Genomic DNA, 27,294 nt, shown 5'->3' on the forward strand with positions numbered 1-27,294 from the left:
TTGCTGCCCTTCTGGGGCCTCTGGCCTGGCCTGGACCTGCATTGGTACCCTGTTGCCTGGACTCTAACTGGGAGGGAGGTGGGCTGGGTCTGGGAGAGTGGGGGGGCACCCGCCATGGGCAGGGATTGGGATGGGAGAAGAAGAGGGGATGTGGACAAGAGCCTTTCAGGTCCAGATAGACCTCAGTCTGGACTGCCTGGTGAGTTCTTCCAGGATGATGGGGACTGAGGCTCAAAGCTGGACATTTGTCTGAACTCACTCTTAGATCACATGGGGATGCTAGAAAGAAGCTGGCGCTTCAGTCCTATCTGTCTGCTGTGGTTTTCAATCAGTTGTGTGTGTGTGTGTGTGTGTGTGTGTATGTGTGTGTGTGAATTCCCTCAGGAGGCTGTGGTTTTCAGTCAGTTTGCTGTGCGTGTGTGTATGTGTGTTAATTCCCTCTGGAGACATTTTTCGTGTGTGTGGTGTATGTATGTATGTGTTAATGTGTTTGTGTGTGTGTGTGGTATATGTGTGTAATATGTGTTAATTCCCTCAGGAGGCATTTTTCTGGGAGGCCCTGCCTTGTGGTGCCAGGGACACAGAGCTGAGCACAGTGCCAGCTCTCTGGGGGTGGAGGTGGGGTGATTCCAAAGCCTGCTGGGCCGCATGTGGTTTGGGAGCACTGCGTCTGTGTACTTGGGACGTGTACTTCTGCTCCATCCATAGCTACTAAATCAACATTTCAAGCAAGCCTCCCAGACACCACCTCTACATTCCTAGATTACTGCAAAGTTTGAAAAGCTTAGCCCTGGAGGTATTGCCACCACTTTGGTGAGAAATATCAAAGATCTGGGTTTTGTGGTGGCAAAAGGGCCAGAGAGGGGAGAGGAGGGACTGGTTCTGGGGATGTTCACAGAGCAGAGCCAAAGGAGGGAGTGAGTGAGTGCAGGTGTGGAGCAGGATGCCTGGCTACTGGCTGGGGTGCTTCTGTGGGCATTTCCACGGGCGTATTAGGGAGGGAAGGGGAGTGTTCGGTGCATGTGGTCTTGAGGGCTGTGCATGTGAGTGTGCTGGTGTCCACAGATGTGAGGAGTTATGGGTCTGAGAAGCAAGGGCCAGGAAAGGTGGGTCTCCCCAGAACTCTTGGGGGGGCTGCCCAGATTTATGTCTGAGCCCGTAAGAATGATCTGTGTCAGGTTCGCTTGCTTACATCCTCTTTGGCCAGGCTTCTTCTACTTTGGCCTTGTTGTAGCCTCTCTTATGAGATACCGTCTACTTCCTCAGTGGTTTGGAGTGAGTCCTCCTCCTCCCCCGACCCCCACCGCCAAGTGGGGCTTGAAGGTGGCAGGAAGGCGCAGCAGTGGGGGGAAAGTAGGGATGGGAGATTGGCAGAGCTTGACCATTGCCAGGTTGGAGGTGGGTGGGCACTCCCCACCCCCCACACCCCCACCTTTAGCAGCATCAGTGCTGTGGGTGCCAAGGCCTAGTCTCCCAGGTGTCTCGGAGGCGCTGTCTGCCCTGAGCCTGCTGCTCCCAGTCTTACATTGGTTTCATTAACCCAGGCTTTCTCAGCTTTGTCACAGCTGACACTTTGGGCTGATCAGTTCTGTTGAGGGGGAGAGAGGCTGTCCTGTGCACTGGAGGATGTTTAGGAGCATCCATGGCCTCAGCTCAGTAGATGCTGGCAGCACCCTCCTTCCTCACTATGACAGTCAAAACGCTCAACATTGTCAGATGTCCATGGCGGGTAAAATAACCCCATTGAGAACCATTGACTTAACCAACGTTGAGCCCTTTTTCCATTTTGGGCACCAAGGGTCAATCAGTGGACAGAGCCAGCCCTGGTCACTTTGCTGGCAGACCCCCGAAGTCTGAGGTGAGGGACAGTGTCACGGGGCGGATCTTAGGCCGCCAGGAGAAGTGTGGCGGCTTGGAGGCTGGTGTGATGGGCGTGGGCCTGTCTGCAGGTGTCCCTCTCACGGCTCCATCCTGGAATGGGATTCAGGGCACGGTGCTGCTGGCGAGCTTGGGTTTTCCCTGCTGCCGCCTATGCTGCCTTATCTAAGAACTGCCTTCTTGCTACACTCACAAATCAAGTCTTGTCTCCTTCTTTCTTATGTTCTTTCTCTCCCTCTTTCTGATAAAGTGGCCAGGTTAAAAGTCTGCACCAAACCTTTGGGTGGTGTGGGGGTTGGTGGTGGCAGTCTTTCCCAGCAGAAACCTGCCCTTGGTGCCCCACCGCGGGCACAGCCTTCTTATACATCAAAAATCCTGCTGCTTCCCTCTGCCTCCTCCTTCAGGCCAGTCGGAGAGGAGTCTCTCTGACCTGCAGGTCAGGTCAGACCATTTGACAAGGCTTGACAAGCCCCTTGGGCTCCAGATCGCTGGTGAGCCTGGCGCTGCCTCCATGCCCACATCCTGGAAGTTATCTCTCCCTGCCCTCTTGACTGACCAACTGACAGGTACACGGGATCTCAGCCTGGAGTCTCTTCCTGGTGGCAGTCTCCCTGACTCTCTGTCTTCGGGCACTCTCCAAAGGGTGCCCACCCTTCAATCACCGGTACAATTTCCTCAAAGCTCTTTGAGGATTGTTCCCAGGGCTGGGCCTGGTGCCAGGTACTCAGAAGGCATCATTAAATCTTTGCAGGATGACCGACATACATGTTGCCCCTCACTGTTTTATGAGCTCTGCTCTCAGAAGGGGAGAATTCATGGGGCCAGCAAGTGGCTGAGATGTCAAGCTCAGCCTTCATTTTCTTGGATGTACGTTCTCCACTTTCCTCTTCCCCTCCCCATCTCCCCCTAATCCCATTCTGATGGTTTCTGGTTTCCTTAGACCCATTTTCACAGCCTGCTCCCAAGGAAGGGTGGGAGATTCATTTATTTGTTAGAGGCAAAATAATGTTTATTTGTTTATTTTAATTAGCTGCCCTCCCGTGAACTTGTTTGTTTGTTTTGTAACTGCGCTGGGTCTTAGTTGCAGCATATGGGATCTAGTTTCCCAACCAGGGATCGAACCTGGGCCCCCTGCGTTGGGAGCTCAGAGTCTTAGCCCCTGGAACACCAGGGAAGTCTCTAATGTTTAATAATTTGGGATGTTCCCTTTTGTTGGTAGATTGGCGTGTTGCAGAGGATTTCAGGAGTTCGGTGGAGGAGTGATGGGAGGGGGCTGGAGGGAGAGGCATTTGTATCTGGTGGTGGTGGCTTTAACTCTAGTGACTACTAACCTGCAGCTTGGTTTCCTGGAACCGTAAAGGTTTACAGCCTGAAACACTTTTTGTTTGTTTGTCTTTGTGGATGCACAGACATTTCCTTCCTCATTTGGTTTCTGTGGCCTGTGTTTAATGTAGACAGAATGTTTGTGTCTCTGGGATTTATCTTAAGAACAACAGTAGGAGCAGGGTTGTAAACTTAGTTCAAGAAAGAAAGCACGAGAAGCGGATTTGCCTTGACTGCTGACCATTCCAAGGGCCATTTCCATCTCCTGCCTGCTGTGTCCAGAGTGGGCTGCTTCAGTTTGGTTTTCCATATTCACAGCAGAATCTCTTTAGATTCTTTCCCACTACTGAATGTGCCTCTCAGAAGAGAAAAAGTTTTTACAAAGCATTGTGTTCTTTTCTCCAAAAGGATGGCATATGGTCCCTCTGGAAGAGGCATTTGTATATTGATGACCTGCCAAGTGTTGTATGTCCTGTGTTAAGTTGCAAGTGTGGGAATTCTGAGAGTGTCACAATGTCCTATAGGTCAGCTTTGGTCAGATGGTAGAGAATCCACTTGCAATGTGGGAGACATGGGTTCGATCTCTGGGTTGGGAAGATCCACTGGAGGAGGACATCGCAACCCACTCCAGTATTCTTGCCTGGAGTAATAATCATATTTTTGGGCTTTCCTAGTGGCTCAGTTGGCAATGTATCTGCCTGCAATGCAGGAGACCTGGATTCAATCCCCGGGTCAGGAAGATCCTCTGGAGAAAGAAATGGCAACCTACTCCGGTATTCTTGCCTGGAGAATCCCATGGATGAAGGAGCAGGGCAGGCTACAGTCCATGGTACTGCAAAGAGTCGGACACAACTGTGTGACTAACTTTCACTTTCTTTCAAGTTGTTAGTAATAGGGATTTAATATTCATGAATTCCTGATCCTGTCTGACCTTCTAGAATCACCTAGGGGAACTCTGAAAATGCAGACTTAAACCCCCCTGGACTCAGGGAATCACAGCCTTTCTGCATGGAATGTGGGACCCTGTTTTTCAAAGTCTCCTAGGGGAGACTTCTGTGTAAAGACAGGCTCTAGAACATGTCATTTATCCTGACAGGTTTCCAGGCTCTCCACCCATGTTGCTCTGTCCTGAGGGTTGGGGTGAGTCCTCAATCAACATCCCATCCCCTCTGGGGGTGTGGTGCTAGTGACGGTACTATTTTAGGAAAGTAGTGGAGAAGATGCCTGGTAGCAGCAAATTGTGAGCAGGGTTATATGTGTGTGATGGTGTTGCCTGGGGTGGTATGACGTGGCTATGCTGGGAAGCCAGCAGGGTGAACTGATTAATCGGTTTGAAAATACCCAAACCCTTCCCTTCAGTTGCTTTAAATATCTAAAAAAATCTTGCAGTTTATAAGAAGCACATGTGTTATAATTGCGTGTGGCTAAGTCTTCATTGTGGTTCTGGCAAGTATGGCTTTGTTAAGAATGGTTCCCTGCTTCTGCTCGCTCTAGACGTGGCTTGAGTGTTCACGGTTTAGTTATCCTATAAGTTTTGGCTGCCAGGTTCATAATTCAGGGGGAATTTCACTCTGGTCGGTGTATATAAGTATCAGTGACTTTCAGAGAAGCCAGAGAAAGGAAGCACATTGGAAGTTTTCTGGAGGTGCGCCAGCAGTTTAGCTTAGTTTTTACAGCAGAAGCTGGAAAATGTTCTGACTGACTCCTGGTTAAGTTGTGCAGGATGGATGACCTAGTCGTTTTTATTTTAATTGTGAATTCCTAAAACCTTGGGCACACTGATGTCAGAAACACCGGAAACGATATAGAAATAGACATAACTAAGTGCTGGAGTATTTGTGCCTCTGTTCAGCTTCCTTGGCAAGGATGGTGCAGGACGGAAATGCTGATACTTTTCCAGAAAGGATTTTATTGTTTCATCTTAGAAGTGATCTAAGATCACTGGTTAGGATTCCTACATAATTGATATAAATGCAGAAATTTCCTGAAATCCTGTTCCTGACTGCAAAAACGTTTTCACTTTATAATAATTCTAATTTAGTGATACTCTAAAAAAGCTAATTTACTCTGGTTTTTTAGTTTTTTGGGATATATTAAAAGTGTACAGGTTTTTAAAAATTGAATATTTTGATATATATAAATTACAGGTGTGCAATATAGTTATTAACAATTTTTAAAGTTTATAACCTACTTATAGTTACTATATAAAATATTTGCTATGTTCCTCATGTTGTATAATATATTTTTGTAGCTTATTTTATACCTAATAAAATCCCCCTCTGCTGCCCCTTTCCTCTTCCTTCTCTCCATTGGTAATTACTATTTTATTCTCTGTATCTGGGAGTTTGTTTCTATCTTGTTATATTCATTATTGCTGTATTTTTTAGATTCCACAGAAGCGATGTCATACAGTATTTGTCTTCCTTTGACTTACTTCACTTACCATAATGCCTTCCAAGTTCATCCATGTTGCTGCAAATAGCAAAACTTCATTCTTTTTTATGTCTGAGATAGTATTCCCTTGTATATATATACCATGCTTTCTTTATCCATTCATCTGTTTATGGACACTTAGGTTTCCTCCATATCCTGGCATATCTTATAAATAATGCTCCTGTGAACACTGAGGTGTATGTATCTTTGCATTGGTCTTTTTTTTCTTTTTTTGCAGATATATACCCAGGATTGGAATTGCTAGGTTCTATTTTTAGTTTTTTAAGAACCCTCTATACTGTTCTCCACAGTGACTACATCAATTCTCATCAACGGTGTACCAGGGTTCCTTTTCTCTACATCGTCCCCAACATGTATTATTTCTGTTCTAAAAGTGTACAGGTTTAAAAAAAAATTAGGTGTCTGTTAGTCCCAAGTATTTACATATTCTAAACACTTTTATTCGATTTCTAACAGAAGCAGTGATTGATACTACTAGTGTTTTGAAGGGAGACAGTTCCATTACATTTTTAACTGACTTTGGGAAACATACCATTGTGTGGAAAGTTAAACAACTGCTTTGTTTCTTAAGTGGAGAGCAAATTAGTGTGAGGTTGAAAACAGTATACCTGTTTTATTGGGTCATCCATGGTTCAATTTAAGCCATAGTAAAACTAGCAAAACCAACTCTACAGCTGCCATTTCCTGTCCAAGCTCTCCCTGCCTATAGAATGTTGACCCCAATTAGGGCGGCAGCTGTTTTTTCCCCTAGACCCTTGTTTTCTAAATAGCACTAATCTGGGTTACTGGGGGCAAGCAGTTTGTGTTGGGAAGTTTAGTACTCATGTGAGTTAATTTGCACTCATATTTTGGGCACAGTGGCTTGCTTCTGCAGGAGTTCAGATGAGTGCTGGAGAAAATCCGTCCCACTGTTGGAGACGTAGTCAACACAGCTAATAAGTATTCACTGTGTGTGTACTGGTGCCCTGCCTTGTATTTAAACCCATATGGATTATGAACATAGTATAAAACATAGCTCAGTACTTAAAATGAAGCAGCAAGATTGTTAGAGGCAGCAATTTCAAGGTAATGAAGGAGCATGAATAATTCAGGGTAAGTTGCTCAGGACAGTTATTGAATGATCATCAGTTTTAGGGGCTTCCTTGGTGGCTGAGTGGTAAAAAGTCTCCCTGCAATATAGGAGATGCAGGAGACACAGGTTCGATCCCTGGTTGGGAAGATTCCCTGGAGGAGGAAATGGCAAACCACTCCAGTATTCTTGCTGGGACAATCTCATGGACAGAGGAGCCTGGCAGGCTATGGTCCGTGAGGTTACAAAGAGACACAGTTGAGCGTGCCTCAGTTTTAGCCAGCAGACAGATCGGTTTTGTATGAACATCTCAAAGGCTTCCTGGAAGAGAAAGAAGCCTTTCGGTTCTTCCCAAGATGATGGTTGTAACATGGATGATCAAGCACAAGGGAGGAACTGAGAGACTGGATACCTCGCTCTGGATTCTTGTTGAGCAATGATGTTGCCTGTAGCGCCCCAGGTCTACAGAGTGAGGTTTGAAGGAAAACCTCTTCTTGAACAGGTCAGCATCTTTCTGCAGGGCCCAGGCAGAGGGCTGTCAGTTCAGTTCAGTCGCTTAGTTGTGTCCGACTCTTTGCAACCCCGTGAATTGCAGCACGCCAGGCCTCCCTGTCTATCACCAAGTCCCGGAGTTCACCCAAACTCATGTGCATCAAGTTGGTGATGCCATCCAACCATCATCCTCTGTCGTCCCCTTCTCCTCCTGCCCCCAGTCCCTCCCAGCATCAGAGTCTTTTCCAATGAGTCAACTCTTCACATGAGGTGGCCAAAGTATTGGAGTTTCAGCTTTAGCATCAGTCCTTCCAAAGAACACACAGGACTGATCTCCTTTAGAATGGACTGGTTGGATCTCCTTGCAGTTCAAGGGACTCTCAATAGTCTTCTCCAACACCACAGTTCAACAGCATCAATTCTTCAGTGCTCAGCTTTCTTCACAGTCCAACATTCACATCCATCCATGACCACAGGAAAAACCATAGCCTTGACTGGACAGACCTTTGTTGGCAAAGTAACGTCTCTGCTTTTGAATATGCTGTGTAGGTTGGTCATAACTTTCCTTCCAAGGAGTAAGCGTCTTTTAATTTCATGGCTGCAATCACCATCTGCAGTGATTTTGGAACCCCAAAAAATGCGGACTGTAGGTACCTAAATTTCTCCCTGAGCCTTGGTCACAGCCTGAGGGGACTTGTGGAAATCAATGTGCAGCTTTCCCCCTTGGACAAGGGAAGTATGTTCATTTATGTATATGTCTAAAGTGAACACTGAAAAAAGACCTAGTTCAATAGCATCAAGGTTTTAAATCTGCCATGAACCCAGCACAGCCCCAGGGGTAAATGCCTAGTTAAGCCCCAGCATTCACCCCTGCATATTTGTGGCTATAATTTGACCGCACACTGATATATTAAACATGAAATTAGGTAATTACATAATTAGGCCATTGAGACATGTGCCGAATCCTCAGGACACCAGAACAACCCCCTCCAGGGTTGAGTAACTACAACTGTGACTGTACTGCTTGTTTGATTTCTCAGAGTTTGTGCCCAGAAGGACCACATGTTGTCTCAGACTCTGGAATCTTGAAACCAAACATCGACAAGTGGCTTGTTTGAGTTTGGTTCAAGTTTAGAGGCTGAAGGGATCCTAAGAACTCAGCAAATAGGAATTTGTGCGGCTTTCTTCAGCCTCTCCATTTGGAAGAAAGTGCGAAGGGGAGAAAGAGAGCATGCATCAGTTGGTTCTTAGGTACCAAGAACTTTCCCTTGTCCAAGGGGGGAAGCTGCATATTCATTGCCACAAGTCCCCTCAGGCTGTGACCAAGGCTTTGGGAGAAATTTGGGTAGAGATAGAGGAATGAGAAAGTTCTAGAGCAGGAGACTTGAAACTGATGGGTGGCCAGTTCTTTGGTCCTTGTCGCTGGTTTTGGTGTTACTGGTTTCTTGAATTTCATTTCTGCTGAACAAAATGTTTGGGATAGGAATACATAGAGGGTAGACCTACCCAGGCCTCAGGCCCTGACTGCGGCTGCAAGCACATCCCTTGCCATGGGTCAGAGGGACAGTCAGGGAGCATTTCCAGGAAGGGACAGATTGCTCTTTTAGCTCCAGTTATGGTGATGCTAGTGGTAGAGAGCCCATCTGCTAATCCAGGAGACGTAAGAGACGCGGGTTTGATCCCTGGGTTGGGAAGATCCCCTGGAGGAGGGCATGGCAACCCACTCCAGTGTTCTTGTCTGGAGAATCCCATGGACAGAGGAGCTTGGCAGGCTATAGTCCATGGGGTTGCAAAGAGTCGGGCGTGACTGAGCAACTTAGCACATACGGATACCAAGTTCACCTGTGATTCAGAATCATAGCAGGCCTCATCCTGTTATCATAGTGGCTGGGCTGTATATATGTGGGGTTAATTAAAAAAATTTTTTTTAATACTGTGCCTTTATTAGATTTTTCATAAGAGAAAATAGCTGGAAAAGAAGTACAATAAAGATCAAAAGAAAAATAATCCTCCACTTGAAGAGAAAATGAGTTTAGTGTGACAGTGAGGAAAAATGAGAAGCAGTTAGAAGTTTCTAAAAGTCCCTAAAGTAATGTTTCTGAGCTGTGGAGTGCTGTGACTTTTGTAATCTGTCTGTATGAAATTGGACCTGAGATGTTGCTTTACTTTCTTGTCTCATGTTTCTGGAAAACTACTTTTCGAAGAGAAATAGTTCTTTTCTGCTATTTATTGAGCAGGCTACTAGGTACCATGCAGCCTGCTTCGGCCACACTTATTTTGGGCTGGAAGCATCCAGGGTACCATATGTATCACGTGTACTGTATACGTATGAGAATGTGTGAGAACACTTTGAAAAGCTTGCAGAGGAGTGCTAATGTGTGGTAGGTGTGTGTGTTTTTAAAAATATTTGTCTGTGCTTGGTCTTTAGTTGTGGCATGCAAGATCTAGTTCCCTGACTGAGGATTGAACCTGGGCCCTCTGTATTGGGAGTGTAGTCTAAGCCCCTGGACCGCCAAGGAAGTCAGTCCCAGTTAGGTGTTTTTATGTTTATTACCTTTAGGCATTTCGAGGCTTAGATGCTTAGAGTCCAAGCAGCTGCAGAAGGTGTCGTATTGAGCTCTGACTAGGTTGCTGGCAACTTCCTAGAAGTCAACTGGCTAGTCTGAATACTTAGATTTAAAACTACTGCACCTCATGCGAAGAGTTGACTCATTAGCAAAGACTCTGATGCTGGGAGGGATTGGGGGCAGTAGGAGAAGGGGACGACCGAGGATGGGATGGCTGGATGGCATCATGGACTCGATGGACATGAGTCTGAGTGAACTCCAGGAGATAGTGATGGACAGGGAGGCCTGGTGTGCTGCGATTCATGGGGTCGCAGAGAGTCGGACACGACTGAGCAACTGAGCTGAACTTGGCCATGAGTAATTTAAGTTCTTTTGGTTTGTTCACTAAAACGTGTATTTACAAAATATTTGTGCCTGTGAAACTCGCTGACTCCAAAGATCACTCACGACTGGCAGAAGACAGAGACGTGTCTGTGCTCTGGCTTATTGAGTGCCAGGGAGAAGCCCCCGCCAGGCAGGCATTTTCCCGTCCAGAGAGGTTTAACGTGATTTCTGAAATAGACCACAGCCTAGGTCACTGGGTTTCTATTTTACAGAATCGTGCTGGAAGAGGCAGTGGAAACAGGCCTCAAATAGCGGGACAGAAGTGGTGAGAAATGTGTCCTCCTAGGGTGAAGAACTCAGGGTCTCCACCTTAGGGTCTTCCACCCAAACACCCAGGGAGTTGAAACTTTAAGTAGAAACGGTGCTGTCTTCCTGAGAGGAAGACTGCAGCCCTCCTTCAGCTGTGGCTGGGCAGTTCCTTCAGTGACTGTCACCTGTAGCCGTCGGCCTCAGGAACCCAGGGGACAGCCTGACACTGAAGCCTGAGGCTCTCTACTTTTGTAACCTCTTGTTCAGTCTTTATTAAATCAGCTCCAGAGCTGTGGTCACCCTCTGGACCGACCTTTTCCTGTGGTTCAAGAAGACCGATTCTCCAAAGTTCTAAAAACTGTCAGGGCCTGCTAAGACCCAGAGGACAGTTCCCCATACCAAGTGACTGTCATCAGTGTAACTGACCTCAGATTCTAGGCTTGGTATTGGCAGATCTCAGGTATTTCAATTTCATGTTTTATGCCTGTGCTTGCTTGCTTGGGGTCTACTTGCAGAGTGGGCTCTGCTTCTGCGTCAAGGTTGTCTTCCAAGGTCCTCGCTCACCACAGCCTCTATACCCAAGGGCCCCTCTTCTACTATGAGGGACATTATCTCAGCATGCCCCTCTGGGTTCCAGCCTGGATATTTGAATCTTGATGACTCAGGTCTCCTGTCTAGTTTCTCTTCCTTTCTCAGTAATTTGTATTTTGGAGTCATCTGTCTTCCTTCCCTGTTTTTAATGTTAATTTTTACAAAGGTAAACGATGTGTGGTTAAAAATTTCAGACTGTAAAAAGGGGTATATGATGAAAAGTTTCCCTCCAACCCCTGTACCTTAGAAGCTAAGGTCTCTTCTCAAAGATGACTGCTTTAGCAGTGGTCGTGTATAGTCTGGAAAAATCTGTGTGTGTGAATATTTAGTAGGCCTCTTCCTTTCTTTCATTTCCCTTTCCTATCCCCTACGTGAATGGCGTACTCTATATACTTCTATATGCCTTGCTTAAAAAACAACCACAAACTTACCATTGTAAATCATTTTATTGGGTTGGCTAAAAAGTCCTTTTGGATTTTTCTGTAACATCTTACTTTTTGGCCAGCCCAGTACATCAGACTATATAGATGCACCTCATTCTGGAAGAGCAGTACAGTGTTCCATTGGCTCTTCTAACTGGCTTCCTATTAATTGACATTTAGCTTGTTTCCGGTCTTCTTTTGTCCTACGCGATGCTATTGATGCAAACACACACACATTTGCACACAATTGTGAACACATTTGTGGGATGAATTCCTAGAAGTAAAATGATGGAGTCAGAGAGGGCATTCATCTTTAATTTGATATTTGCCAAACTGTCCTCCAAAAGGTATCAATTGTCTAACCAACAGTGCATGGTTTTCCTGTTTCCCTGCACCCTATGAACAGTGTGTCACCAAATTTCTTGATGTTTTCTGATCTGCTGGGGAAAAAAATGGTATCTTATGTTAGTTATTATGTGTGAGCTTGAACATATTTTTCTGTGCTTAAATCACTTGTATTTTTCTGTTAACTGTCTCTTTGTTCTTTGCTCATTTGTCTGTTCTATCGTTGGATCACTTACTGATTTCTAGTTGGTTTTTACATAGTCTGGAAGTGATTCTTCTGTTACTTGATGTGCATACTTCTGCCACTGGATTTTGTTAGCTTTTTCCCTGCAGAAAACTTAATTTTTGTGGTTAAACTTAATTAGTTCATGACTTGGGTTTTGTATCATCCTTCATGATATTGCTTTTGTCTGCCTTTTCTACTCTCTCTGGGTCTTTTTTGTGCCTAACTGTTTCCAAACTTATGTCATAGGCAGATACCTTTCTCCTGACTTCCATCACCCTCTGTCTGACCTTCTAAACCCCTGTTTGACCTTCAGCTGTATTAAATTCTCTGCCTTATTGTCTGCTTGTTCTATCGATTCTTCGATTCAGTGTTCCCTGTAGGTTCCAGGTTCTGCTCTGTATTTTGGGGATGTAGGGGCAAACACAGCAGGCATCTGCCCTGTCCTTACAGAACTAGTTGAAAGCTTAGCCAGGATGTGGGCTTCACTCCAAGAGTCACTGAAACTGAGATGAGGGCTGATGAAGGACCGGGAGTCCTACCCTACTCTGGGGTGGTGTGGTCATGAAGATGCTCAGGAGGGCTTCCTTCAGAGCATATGTCTGAATGGAAGCCGGTAGCCTGAGTGGAGGTTGTTCAGACTCAAGGGAGTGGATGGCAGGGTGTCAGTGGACTGGCGCCATGGGGTCTTCTAAGTTGAGGAAGCTGCGGGGCAAGGCCCTGGAGTAGGAGGGCTTACTGTATTAAAGAAACCAGAGAAGGCCGCGGTGGCTGGGGCAAGTCTCTGAGAGGAGGCTCAAGGGGCCTGGTTGCTAGGGGAGGGTCTCATGGACTGTGTTACAGATTGGGTCATTGGCTCCACAGTTCTTTGATTCTGTGATTTCTCTTTCATGCGCATCCTCTAATATTTCCTCAGAATTGCCAGCACACTTGTTCAGTGGACTTCTATCACATTGGCTTTTTGTTTTGCATGGTGGTTTTGTCTCTTGTTGATCATAAGCTGCTTTAGATAAAATACCATCAAGATTAAAGAGCAGCTCGCATGCTAGCGTGCAGCCTGCCAGCGGCCCAGGAGCATTTCCTGATTAGTACATCGTTGACAGGAGTTAAGCAGATATGTGAATGGGTTTCATCTTCAGTTTCATATCCCGGTCATTAGAGAGGCTGCTGAGAGGATTTAGGTGAGAGAAGTCATGAGGCCAAATCGGCTTCTGTGGCTCAGAGTGAGGTGATGGATTAGTAATGTCTGTCATGGCACTGGGCGTGGATGCTACTATCATGGTCCTGTTTCTTTTGCCATTTGTGACCTGAAATGTTAACTATAAAGACAGGTACTCTTTTGCCCTGCTGCTCAGCTTCTGTTGGCAAAGGTAAATCTGGGCAAGGGTCACGGTTGTAGCTCTTGCTTTGGGCATGTGTACAGCCATCTCCTTACTGGCATGAGCTTTTAATCTCAGCCTCTGCCTAAGAATACTAACATCTCTATTGTAGGTCAGATTGCCTTTTTTCCCCCTGTGTGACTAGATAATTTCACAAAGCTCCAGGATTTTGTGTCCACCACGTTGGCACAACAGCTTCTGAAATGTATTTTCCCCTTGAAATGACCAGAGTTAATAGCAGCGTCTGCAGAAATGTATTGATTAACACAGCTATGAATCATTTATGCTACAACTGTCGGTGCAGTGAATTGATTTGTAGGCTTGAGGGTTCGGGGGGAGCACCAGACATCTGTAGTCCATCCCCTTTCCCACCCCCTCCTCTGGTGGGAGCTGCCCCGGTCCTGACAGCTCACAGGGAAGGCAGGCATTAGAGAGCATGTAGTGGGATGACCTCAGGGCCAGAAAGTATTCAGAGAAGCATCACAAGCCAGCCTTAGTCAGAGAGTCAAACTTACTTCCAAGATGTCTGGCGCTGAGCCGTTGTTTGCTGCACTAGAAATAGTCGACATGACCTAATCCGGTAGTGGTTATTCATGGAAAACAGAGGGGACACTGGGGAGCAGCCAGACCACCTCCTTGCTTTTTTTTTGTTTTTTGTTTTTTTGCACTTGCCAGAATATTTAAATAGACTATTTCATTTTACCTTGTGGAAACAGGTATATCCTTGCAAGTGAAAGACAAACTTGCCTCTAAAGGAGGCAAGTCCTTTCCTATACAAGGAAAGGAAAGTTGGGCTTTCTTGGTGGCTCAGATGGTAAAGAATCTGCCTGCAATGCAGGAGATGCAAGAGACACTGGTTCAGTCCCTGGGTTGGGAAGATCCCATGGAGAAGGGAATGGCAACCCACTCCAGTATTCTTGCCTGGAAAATTCAATGGACAGAGAAGCCTGGCAGGCTACAGTTCATGGGGTCACAAAGACTCAGACACAATTGTGTGACTGACACTTTTACACTTTCCTATACAAATTCCATTTGATTCCTCTCTCCTCTTTAGGTGGAAACCTAGCTTTATGTGCTAGAGTATTGCTCTAAACATATGCCATCCTTTTCAGCATTATGGAGTTGCTGATCTCCTTACTTCTTGGCCCTTGCAGTGTTTATATTTCATCTCGCATGGTTGGATACATAGCTGATCTGTCCTGCTATCCAGTGTAGCTAGAGAAAGAGGGAAGTTGGAAGTGAGGAGGAGCCAGCATTCACTGTATTTAGCTCAAAGCTTGGGATTAAGGATGATTATGAGGCTCTTGAGACCATGTGAAAACCCCCAAACAGTGCCTTTTTTAAAAAATGTATTTTTATTTGCTTGCTTGGCTCCATCGCGTCTTAGTGGCAGCTCATGGGACCTTCGTTGCATCATTGCAGCATATGGACTCTCTGGTTGTGGTGCCTGGGCTTAGTTGCTCCATGGTGTGTGGGATCTTAGATCCCCAACCAGGGATTGAACCTGCATCTGCTGCATTGCAAGGTGGATTCGTGACCTCTGGACCACCAAGGAAGTCCCCCAGACAGAGCCTTGAGCAGTGAATGGCAGGTCTGCAAGGGTCAGCCCTCTTCGCCCTGCTGACTGTGAAAGGCCCAAGCCAAGGCAGGCACTTGGTGATCCCGAGGATGGGAGGAAGTCCCTCTCTGTACCCGGCGACTCCTCTCTCTGTACCCGGGGGCTTCCTGCTTGGGGAGGGAAAGGCCTGTGGCTGACAAGCCTGTGTAGTTGGATCCTCCCAGCAAGAGTTGTGTTACCACATGTTGAGCTCTGATTGGAGTCATGCTTCCTACTCTTTCCCTTTTCTTTTGTCCTTCAGAGAATTTACCAGTATGGTTGCAATTTAGATGTAATTGTTTGTAATAAAACTTTTTTTTTTTTAAGCTAATCAGGGGGACTTACAAATGGGTTATACTGTTACATATGTGTATATGTTTAGCATATGCATTTATAAAATCATACAGTGTAAGTAAACCAGGATCAGGGCAGTAAATAGACAGCCCTTGTGCTATCACTTTGTGCCCGCGGCAGATATTGTTAGAAAATCACGACATTTTCATACTGATTCTAGGAGAGGGAGCCACTGCCAGTCCCTGGGAGCTGGCAGGTGTGATGAAACCTGTGTTTCATCCTGGACGCAGCTAGTCCTGAGGCATGGGCCATTTGCCTTGTCCGGATCAGTCTTTATATGATGGGTCAGGATGCCACCAGCCTCTGGAAGGCCTCCAGTGGGAATAAATGTTTATTTCTGGTGAATGGTCAGAGTCAGTGACTCTGACTGTAAAAGCCTCTGGTCAGTGTTGGTCTTTTCCCCTTTGGGAATGAGTTGTCATGTGGGAACACTGAGATTTTTGGCCTTGATTCCAGTGAACTTGGCATTTCAAAAGTTGCTTTGGGATGAAGTCAGGAGCCCTTAGCGAGGGGACAAGAAAGTACTTGGTCTCCCTTGCAGCAGTCTCTGGGTTAACCAGGGTCAAGGTTATTCTAGGGACAAGAACTCCTGTACTGGGACAAGAACTCCTGTACTTGGACAGGAGTGCTTACAGCATGCAAGGCAGGGCTCTGGGTCCAGTGACTAGATTTGAGACGTGAGCTGAACAGCTGGGATGGTTTCTTCATTCACTAGGTTCAGACATGTTCATATGTAATCAACATGTGTTAGTAAAGAACCTACTGTGTGTGAGACACTGAGCTCTCTGTCCTGGGTTCCTTCTCACCAACCCCCCAGCTTCGTGTGCCTTGTTGTCCTTCAACAAGGACAACAGTTTAGACCTCTCATGAACTTGATTCTTTCCACTTCCCAGAGGTTACATATAACCTAGACTTTAGCATCTGCTGCTGCTGCTGCTGCTGAGTCGCTTCAGTCGTGTCCGACTCTGTGTGACCCCATAGACGGCAGCCCACCAGGCTCACCCGTCCCTGGGAATCTCCAGGCAAGAACACTGGAGTGGGTTGCCATTTCCTTCTCCAATGCATGAAAGTGAAAAGTGAAAGTGAAGTCACTCAGTCGTGTCTGATTCTTCGAAACCACATGGACTGCAGCCCACCAGGCTCCTCCGTCCATGGAATTTTCCAGGCAAGAGTACTGGAGTGGGGTGCCATTGCCTTCTCCAGACTTTAGCATCTAATCACTGCCAAATTAAAATACTAGATGTATGGTGCACCTTTGCCTGTTCAAACTCCTTATTCCTAAACTTGAGACAGAGACCAAGTCATTCTTGATTCTTATATATCTTTTGGGTGTTGTTTATTGTTGTTGAGTCCGTAAGTTGTGCCTGACTTTTTTGCGACCCCATGGACTGTGTAGCCTGTCAGGCTCCTCTGCCCATGGGATTTCCCAGGCAAGAATACTGGAGTGGGTTTCCATTTCCTTCTCTGAGGGATCTTTCCAACCCAGGGATCAAACTCACATCTCCTGAAATGACAGGCGGGTTCTCTACCACTGAGCCACCAGGGAAGAAGGCAATGGCAACCCACTCCAGTGTTCTTGCCTGGAGAATCCCAGGGATGGCGGAGCCTGGTGGGCTGCCGTCTATGGGGTTGCACAGAGTTGGACATGATTGAAGCGACATAGCAGCAGCAGCAGAGCCACCAGGAAGCCTGTATCTTTTAGGTAGGTTAGGCCTAAAGGTAAATCCTTTTGCTTAGGTGAGGTGCATATTGGAACTTAGCAAGAGCATTGTTCTCTCAGTGGGTCTGTAAATGCAACTGAATAGCAGAGCGTTCCCCCCCCCACTCCCTCCCCCCGAAATAGACCCATAGCCTGAAGGGTGGTAGAGTGGTGCTTGTGCCCAAGGACGAGGGAGGGCAGTGCTGGCTGTCCTTCACTGCTCTGGGGAGGGTTTCCATAGCAACCTCATTACTCTCTCCTCCTATCCCCATTCTGTCCCTATCTTGCCCATGGCTATGGACTCCTAGATCATCACAGCAGAATTATTGACCACCATGCCTCTACTTAAGATTGATACCTCCCATCTCAAATGGAGCTGTCATGCCAAGCAGCTTGTGGTATGGGTGCACATCTGCTATTCTTTCAGCAGTTTAGCTCCTTGAGGCTATTTCAACCTTTTTTTGTATCCTCCCATGTGGTGCATAGCAAATGTTGAAAGCATGAATCAGTGACTATTACAGGGAATACTTTCCTGAAGGAAGCAGCCTATAAAACAAGGGTATTTCTATCTTTTGGAAGATGGCCCGTGGAAACAAAGTTAGGGTCCAGATATAGTCACATTGGTGTAGAATAGACACCTTGTTCAGCAAGCACTTTCTCAGTTTCTGGCTTGTTTCATATTCATGCTCTGGGACAGCATTTCCTAACGTGTGTGCATCTTTGAAATAGTGCAATGTCAGGTGTTGGTAAGTGCAGGGAAATTTCAACACATGCACGGATGAAATTTGCCATGAAGCTATGAGGTTGAAGCTCCAGGATCCCTCAAATAGGGGGTCCCTATCAAGGGTCTGCACCTAATCTTGTATCCTTTCTCCTAAAGAGAGCTTTCTAACTTGAGTAAGCTTCAGGTGGCCCCACCCCTGAATACAAGTACAAAACACAGAGTTGAACTATGATAACTGAGCTTAAAAAATAAAACACAAAAAAGCCTGCAGAACTTGTCAGAGCCTTTAATGTATGAATATCTGAGAGAAGGTATAGTGCTGTTTCCCAAACATTTATTTAATTAAAAGAGTACTGTGTATGCTAAAGAATCTCATAGTAGCCCCATCAAAGTGAAACACATATTGCTGCTGCTGCTGCTGCTGCTGCTGCTGCTGCTGCTGCTAAGTCGCTTCAGTTGTGTCCGACTCTGTGTGACCCCAGAGACAGCAGCCCATCAGGCTCCCCGTCCCTGGGATTCTCCAGGCAAGAACACTGGAGTGGGTTGTCATTTCCTTCTCCAATGCGTGAAAGTGAAGTCGCTCAGTCATACCCGACTCTTCGCGACCCCATGGACTGCAGCCTACCAGGCTCCTCCGCCCATGAGATTCTCCAAGCAAGAGTACTGGAGTGGGGTGCCATTGCCTTCTCTGGAAACACATATTAAGTACTGTGAATCAGAAAATTAGGGCATGAACTGCCCAGCTGTCTCACAGCTACTCATGTGAGCTGACTGCATCTCTTCTCAAGTTGATATTTGGTGACATTACACTGGTGGCTTTACTTGGCTTTGGTGAGAGTATTTACACCGTGGAGATCTGCAAACCTGCCCTCAGTTGGAACTTGACTTCTCACTTTATTCTATTTGCTCCCTGGGGCAGTTATCAGGAGTTGATGCTTATTCACACTAAGGGCATAAATGACTTTGTGCACAGTCTCTCAGTCCTGTCTGACTCTTTGTGACCCCATGGACTATAGCCCACCAGGCTCCTCTGTCTGTGGAATTTTCCAGGCAAGAATACTGCAGCAGGTGACCATTTCCTCCTCCAGGAGATCTTCCCAACCCAGGGACTGAGCCCACATCTCCCGCATTGGCAGGTGGATTCTTTACCACTGAGCCACCAGGGAAGCCCATATGCACGTTCACATGAAAGGCTGGCGAGGTGGACTCATTATTTTAAAGCACTCCTGTTCTTTTGAAAAATGGGTGTTCATACTTCTTACTTCCCAGAGGGAAATTTATGTTTTTATCTCATTAGAAATGAGCCTAAGTATTTCAGGTGATATACTCAGCCTTGGAAATAAAAACATTTTGCTAGTATAATAAATTACCTTAAACTTACTAGTTTAAAGCAACACAAAATTATCTTCATAGTTCTGGAGGTCAGAAGTCCTAGAAACTATGCATCAACAGGGCTGTGCTCCTTCTGGAGGTTCTGGGAGAGATTCTCTTTCCTTGACTCTTCCAGCTTCTAAAGGCAGCTGGCATTCCTTGGCCTGTGGCCTCATCTTCTGAGCCAGCAGAATAGCATCTTCCAAGGTTGCTCTTTGACCTCTGCTTCCAATGTCACTTCTGCTTTCTTCTGACCTAGACACTTCTTTTAAGGACCTTGTGGATTACACTGGGCCCAGCTGGATAATTCAGGATGTTGTCTCCATTTCAAGGTTCTTAATCACATCTGCACATACTCTTCTGCCATGTAAGGTAGCGTTTGCCCGGGTTCTGGGGATTAGGACACTATCTTCTGGGGGATGGGCATCACTCAGCCTGTCACAGTTCATGTGTTATATGAGTGTGCCCTTAGTTGTGTCCAACTCTTTGCAACCCCATGGACTGTAGCCTGCCAGACTCCTCTGTCCATGGAATTTTCAGGCAAGAATATTGGAGTGGTTGACACTTCCTTCTCTAGGGGATTTTTTGACCCGGGCATGGAACCTGGGTCTCTTGTGTCTTCTGTATTGGCAAGTGGATTCTTGACCACTAGCGCTACCTGGTAAGCCCCCAATATGTTATCTTTATTCTTTAAAAGATCAGACTTATAGATGATGTCTAGTATTTCTTCTGACTACAGTGTTTGTTTTTCATACATGCCCTTCCTGTTGCCTAAACTGTTTTCTAATATAAAACTACTATTTGTTTTACCTCCATCAGCAATTTCTGTTGGACAGTGACCTTTACTGATAACAGGTCTGCATTCTTTGTTTAAAGTGTTAAAGCTTGGGCAAAAGGAAAATACATTGAGTTAGGAAGGCGCTCTTTATTAAACCTGTTAGGGAGGAGTTATTTTCCTGTTGAGCAATTTTTATTCCCAGCTACCTCAGAAGATACCTAATCAAAATCCTCTCAAGTTCTTAAGTTCAGTTCAGTTCAGCTGCTCAGTTGTGTCTGACTCTTTGTGACCCCATGAATCACAGCACGCCAGGCCTCCCTGTCCATCACTAACTCCTGGAGTCCACCCAAACCCATGTCCACTGAGTCTGTGATGCCATCCAGCCATCTCATCCTCTGTTGTCCCCTTCTCCTCCTGCCCTCAATCTTTCCCAGCATCAGGGTCTTTTCCAATGAGTCAGTTCTTCACATCAGGTGGCCAAAGTATTGGAGTTTCAGTTTCAACATCAGTCTTTCCAATGAACACCCAGGACTGATCTCCTTTAGGATGGACTGGTTGGATCTCCTTGCAGTCCAAGGGACTCTCAAGACCTAAATCAAACCCCTTATGGCTATACAGTGGACGTGAGAAATAGTTTTAAGGGACTAGATCTGATAGAATGCCTGATGAACTATGGATGGAGGTTTGTGACATTGTACAGGAGACAGGAATCAAGACCATCCCCAAGAAAAAGAAGTGAAAAAAAAGCAAGTTCCTAAACCTGAAATGAAAAAATAAAGGAGCATTGGGAGGAGGAGAGAGTAGGGTGTGAATGCAAACCCTGGTTTTTCCTGTTTGCCTTGCTGGTTGGAGAGGCTGGGGATCTTTCTGTAGGGTGCCTGTAGCATGGGAGTCTGGTTTCCAGCAGTTTATCCATCAATGTAAACAGAGTTTACCATTGAGTCAGCAAACCTTTGAGTACCTACTGATATGAGACTGGGAGCACCCTTCCCAGTTCACGGTGTAGTAGAGCAGGGTGAACCTGCAAAGGGGACTAGGGTGGCATGGCCAGAGAAGGAGGAGGAAAACTGAGGGGATGGGCGGTGTTGAGGAGCTGAGCGAGGGTAGGACTTCTAGGTGCTGATGAGAGGATAGGATGAGGGGTTCTGAGAAATGGACTTTGTCTTTACCAACATGAAGTTGTTGGTTACCTTTGCACTGTCCACAGAGGTGACAAACCTCATGTGGACTGAGCCTTCAGATGGTCTTGCTCTGTGGATGCTGTGCTTTTTATTTTTTATTATAATTTTATTTTATTTTTTGACCACCTGTACCCCCTGCATTGGAAGCACAGAGTCTTCCATTGGACCACCAGGGAAGTTTTGATGTTGGGGTTCTTGTCTATAAGGTAAGGGATAAGTTCCACAAAGCAAGTATAGTAATAGTAGTCTTTATTTTTATTTTAAAATTTCATTTATTCATTTTTTGGGGGGCCCATGCTGCATGGCTTGTAGGATCTTAGTTCCCTGACCAGGGATGGAACCTCGGCCCCAGCAGTGAAACAAGTCCTAACCACTGGACTGCCAGGGAATTCCCTAATTAGTAGTCTTCAGATTTTTATAAAGCCATTGTCTTGGAGCTTTTGTGATTTACCAGCTTTGTGAGGACTATTCCCATAGTCAGTAATTTATCCCCTTAAATGCAATAAAGTAGATTTTGAACACATTGATATTTCTACTTTCTAGAGAACCAGCATTGCTTAGTCCTCTTTTCTTTGTCTTCATTTCCAACACCAGCATAAGGATATTAGTGACTAGTTCAGTCAACAGCTCTTAACCCCGGTGTCCTGACTCACTCCTGCGAGTCACAATCAGTTGTGAGCCATTTTGAGGTGATTTGCTACTAATTACTGGAGAAGGCAATGGCACCCCACTCCAGTACTCTTGCCTGGAAAATCCCATGGATGGAGGAGTCTGGTGGGCTGCCGTCCATGGGGTTGCAAAGAGTCGGACATGACTGAGCGACTTCACTTTCACTTTTCACTTTCATGCATTGGAGAAGGAAGTGGCAACCCACTGCAGTGTTCTTGCCTGGAGAATCCCAGGGATGGGGGAGCCTGGTGGGCTGCCGTCTATGGGGTCGCACAGAATCGGACACGACTGAAGCGACTTAGCAGCAGCAGCAGCAGCACTGGTTAAGACACCATCCTTTTGGATGACCTACTGGAAAGTAGGAAGCAAAGTGATAAGATCACTTTGAAATAAGATCGTTTTCCCTGGTGGGGTTTCTAATGCGCATTATGGGGTGGCTTGGAAGGGGGAGAAGCAGAGCGCAATGCTTGTGCAGCATTGCCTGACATCTGCAGTGTCTGTGCGTGGACTGAGAACATCTGGGCCCCTGTGAGGAACTAAAAAGTCTTAATACAAAAGAAGCACAGTATATGCTTTATTTTGTTTTTAAACGTGGGAGACATTGCATTTATTTTATTTTTGACTGCAAAGGCTCTCTCTGGTTACGGGATGCAGGCTTTGTTGCTCTGTGGCATATGAGATCTTAGTTCCCCAGCCAAGGGTCGAACCCAAGTCCGCCTGCATTGGAAGGCGGATTCTTAACCACTGGACCACCAGGGAGGTCCCACAATGTATGCTTTAACAGTCACAGTTACTGTGTCTCATAGCCCTGGAGTTACCAGGAGAATGCTCAGTGTCAGCTGTACAGGTCAAGCACTGAGGGATTCTAGAACAGGAAAGAGAATGGCAGGCTTGGGGAAGAGGGGGTCGGAGAGTCTTTGTCGGAGGAAATTGACCTTTAGGAGTAGAGCGAAATCTTGAAATGTCGGTTGGGCAGTCCCTTGCAAATAAGACAGTTGGCTCCAGGCCTCCAGAGCTGTAGTTCACATCTGTGTCTGTGGGCTGGCGTCACCTGTGGGCTATGTGAAAATGCTGAGACCTGCACTTTTGGAGGTCTTGCTTCTGTTTTAGCAGCTGACACCCCTCCCCCGCTTTCATCCCAAGTGGTTCTGATATAGATCTGCTGGGTTGAATCCATGTCATTTTGAGACTAGTGGAGGAATAAGAGGTATCATGGTTTTATCACTGGACACCTTTAGGAAGACGTAGATTCACACATGCACATGTACATGTGTGTCCAAGACACATACTTTTTCTTTTTCTTTTTTTCAATGTTTTGGCTGTACCTTGTGGCATGTGAGGATCTTAGTTCCTTGACCAGGCATCAAACCCACACTTGCTACAGTGAAGGCAGATTCTTTTTTTTTTTTTTTTTTTTGACGCCCAAATCTTTTATTAAGGGGGGACAGTTTGGGGAGGCCTCTCACTGCACAGCCTGTTCGTTGGCGCTGCTTCCTGAGTCCTGTGGCTTCATCACGTCCGGCAGCTCAGGTGGGCTGGAGAAGGGCTCGATGCGCAGGGCCTCGAATGCCTCATCTGCCCTGAAGGCTAGCCCCACAGTGGCGGGGGCCTGAGGCCGTGCTGTCTGGCTGGTGAAGCCACACTCGCCCAGTGTTTTGCCGTCGTCCAGAAGCTGGTCGTCCTTGTACAGCCGCTGCTCATCCGGCGGCCGCTTGAGGATACCCTAGACGATGCGCTTCAGCTCGAACACGGTGTTCGACTCCTTGGCGTCCGTGAAGATGGTGGTCTTGTGGAGCCGGATCATGAGGAACACGTCCTGGGAGCAGCGGGCCAGCGTGAGCGCGGAGCCGGGGCGCCCCCGCGGCCCCGCACCCCCGCCGCCCCCCTGCCCCGGCCCGGCGCCCCTCCCCCCGCCTGAAGGCAGATTCTTAACCACTAGATCACCAGGGCAGTCCCCTGCACCTCTGGTATTACTTGAATCTTTTTTCATTTTTGTTCTTTACTTGGTAAGATTGTGTCATGCTTCCTAGGGTATTCAAATCACTGAAATTCATTCTTTTAGCTACTGGAAAACCAACTGGAACCTGAAAGGATAAGGCTTCCTTAAATTACAGAAGGAAGACTAAGGAGTTGGAAGACCTCGGTTCTTCTCATGGTTCTTTGATTAACTTTTTATGACACTGGACAACCCATTTACATCCCTGGGCTTTGGTATACATACATACATATATATGTGTACGCGTGTAGCTGTGCTCAGTCGTGTCCAACTCTGTGACCCCATGAACTGTAGCCAGCCAGGCTCCTCTGTCTGTGAGATTTCCCAGATAAGAATACTGGAGTGGGTTGCCATTTCCTCCTCCAGGGGATCTTCCTGACCCAGGGATTGAGCCAGCGTCTCTTGCATCGGCAGGCAGATTCTTTACCACTGAGCCACCTGGGAAGCCCCCTGTATATGTGTGTGTGTGTGTGGTAGTGTGGTGGTGTAGTCACAGCCCATGCTTGTGACCCCATGGGCTGTAGCCCTCTAGGCTCCTCTGTCCATGATGTTTCCCAGATAAGAATACTGGAGTGGGCTACTATTTCCTCCTTGAGGGTAGCTTCCCAACCTAGGGATCCAACCTGGGTCTCTTGCCTTGCAGGTGGAGTCTTTACTGACTGAGCCGCCAGGGAAGCCCGTATGTATATAGAAACTTGATGATCTGAGGTTTTAAAAATCATATATTCTAAGACACGTGTTTTATACTGTCGGAGCGAACACTTTAAAGAATTTGAGTGTATCTCTATAGCAGGTAGACTTGGGGCTGCTGGAAACTCAAAGGCATGTAAGATGTGATCTTAACTTAAATGAACATTCTACTTAAGATAATACCCAAATGCATACAGAACTAAATAACAAAAGATTAAATAACTATTCAAGTCACTTAAATAGCATATTATAAGTTGTGACATAATGAGTTGTTGCGTGAATGGGATAGCTCAGCATTTCCCCACATCTTCTGTAGATCTTCAGTTCAGCAAGTCAGTAATAGGTTTTCCTTGAAAACAGGTTCGTAGGTCAGTTGCATTTAGAATAGGTCAAATAAAATTGAACAATTTATTAATAATCTCAGAATCATAGTCTCCATAATGAATACACATCCGCATAATCTTTGGTTTATCAGACTTTATTGTCCAAGAAACCCTTTGTTTTCTTTTAAGGTTATGGACTATTCACTAGTGGAGTGGGATGCAATTTGGGAAGTTGTATTCGTGATGTACATTAGGAGTTTAAAGTGGGGAGAGGTGGCTTCAAGCAGGATGGCCAGGGAAATACATGGAAAAAGCCTGTGACTGAGTTGGCAAGACAAGTGACTGGAAGGGCACAGGACCCTGAACCCTTTCTTCAAAGGCTCAGTCATCCTTGGAAGTGTTCCTTTGATAAAATTTACCCCTCTCAAGTTCCAAATCCCCTGAGGGTATTAGGGGACCTGACTTCCTGCCACTCCTCACTCCAGTGTTTTTCTGTTTTTGTACCAGCTATATCGATCCACAGTAAGTTGGTTTCTAGCTTCATACTTGGCTAATGTGCTATTGTGAGGGGCTGCTGGCACTTATCCAGAACTGCTACTGCTTATCTACAGTAAGCCAGGGCTGAACTGCTAAGGCTGTACTGTCACCTGCGGCTGCCCCTCCCCAGGGTACTGATGGAGAGTCCTCCAGAGGGGCCTAGGGATCTGTACTTTCAGCTCATCCCCAAGGCCATGGATTTAGGAGTTGAACTTGGAAGCCTGTCTCTGCTTGGCCCCACTGAACCTATATATTCACCTTACATTAGATTCCACTGGAGCCTTTGGGTCCATAATTGCCCTGGGGAGGCCTGGGGAGACACCAGTGCTGTAGACGACAGGCTCACAGCAATGAAGAACAACAGAGTTCCCGGTGGTTAAGGCCCTAATTCCATATAGCTTCCCTCAAACAAGTACATCCCAAGTCTAGATATAATTAGGTAGCAGTTATTGAATTGAGTCAGTCATTTGCAAATGTAGTTATAAGAATACATGATCATATTAGAGCCATCCAGGGAGGGAAGAATGAGACTTGAAGTGGGCAAGCTGGAAGGAGCCTCTCCTCCTCATTTGGTTGATTCTGTTGTGTGTCTGCCCTTCCCTCTAGTGCCCTCACAGTCATGTGTTTCTTGTCTAAAACCCATGAGGAATTCTTTGTTACAAACAGGTGAGAGGTTGACCACTTCTGATTAAAGGCTGAAACACTTGAAATCCATTGGAAGAGAAGACATTATGTTTTAATCTTATGGTGCAGCTAACAGTTTTAATCAAAGAATTTTTTAATTTCTTTTAAGCACAGCAGGCTCTGTAATTGAGATCCACAAAGTTAGAAATACGCTTTGGTTATTAGGCATCATAATTTAGGAAGGAGTCTCTAGACTCACCAATCTGTTACTCCAAATATAAAGTAAGAAAGTACTTTAAAAGCCCAATACCAGGGACTTCCCTGGTGGCTCTCTGGTAAAGAATCTGCCTGCCAGTGCAGGAGACATGGGTTTGATCCCTAATCCCGGAAGATCCCACATGCCATGAGGTCCCTAAGCCCATGCACCACAACTACCGAAGCCTGCACTCTAGGGCGCATGCTCTGCAAGAGAAGCCACTGTAATGAGAAACCCGTTCACCGCAAGTAGAGACTAGCTAGCCCTTGCTCCGGAGAAGGCAATGGCACCCCACTCCAGTACTCTTGCTTGGAAAATCCCATGGATGGAGGAGCCTGGTAGGCTGCAGTCCATGGGGTCGCTAAGAGTCAGACACGACCAAGCGACTTCACTTTCACTTTTCACTTTCATGCATTGGAGAAGGAAGTGGCAACCCACTCCAGTGTTCTTGCCTGGAGAATCCCAGGGACAGGGGAGCCTGGTGGGCTGCCGTCTATGGGGTCGCACAGAGTCGGACACAACTGAAGCGATTTAGCAGCAGTAGCAGCAGCAGCCCTTGCTTGCCACAACTAGAGAAAGCTTGTGTGCAACAACAAAGACCCAGCATAGGCAAAAAATAAAAATAATAAATAAAAGAAAGCCCAATATCAGAGCCCAAGTTCTGACCTAGTTTAAAATGTTAAAATGCAGCTTATCCTACTAACAGATGACTAAGATGGTGCATGCTCTTCGTTTCTTCTCCTTTATTTGCGTTGGGGGCTTCTTTCTTCAGGGTGAGAGAGGGTATTATTGGCGTGATTTTCCAGGGCAACTGGCTGCTGCTTTTTACATCCCTTGGTGTGGTATCTCAGCTTTGCCATTTGTAGGAGGGAATGGGCTTTTGATGTATAGCAAAAAGAACTGATTTTAATATAGAATACTGAATTCTGGGTATTATTCTTTGACAGTAGGAAAAATAACTTGTCACCAAGCATTAGTTTTCAAAGCCTGAAGTAAAGTGGCTTAATTTCCCAAGAGAAGCCTTAGAGATAGACCAGCTCTTAAAGGAGGAGGCCCACATGGCTGGTGGGTGATAAGTGGTGGTGCCTGGTATTGTAGTTTCTCACGAAGGGGGTCTGT

At 46.3% G+C, this 27,294-nt stretch overlaps 1 protein-coding gene and 1 pseudogene across 3 annotated transcripts in view; one reads left to right on the forward strand and one right to left on the reverse strand.

Moving 5' to 3' along the window:
* The window catches only part of TLN2 (talin 2), a 498,389-nt gene that overhangs the window by 37,742 nt on the left and 433,353 nt on the right, over nucleotides 1-27,294 (forward strand). The gene's annotated exons all lie outside the window — the stretch shown is intronic.
* Nucleotides 23,167-23,739, reverse strand: LOC102170702 (annotated as a pseudogene).

This window comes from Capra hircus, chromosome 10 (genome assembly GCF_001704415.2).
Source record: "Capra hircus breed San Clemente chromosome 10, ASM170441v1, whole genome shotgun sequence".
Lineage (NCBI taxonomy): Eukaryota > Metazoa > Chordata > Mammalia > Artiodactyla > Bovidae > Capra > Capra hircus.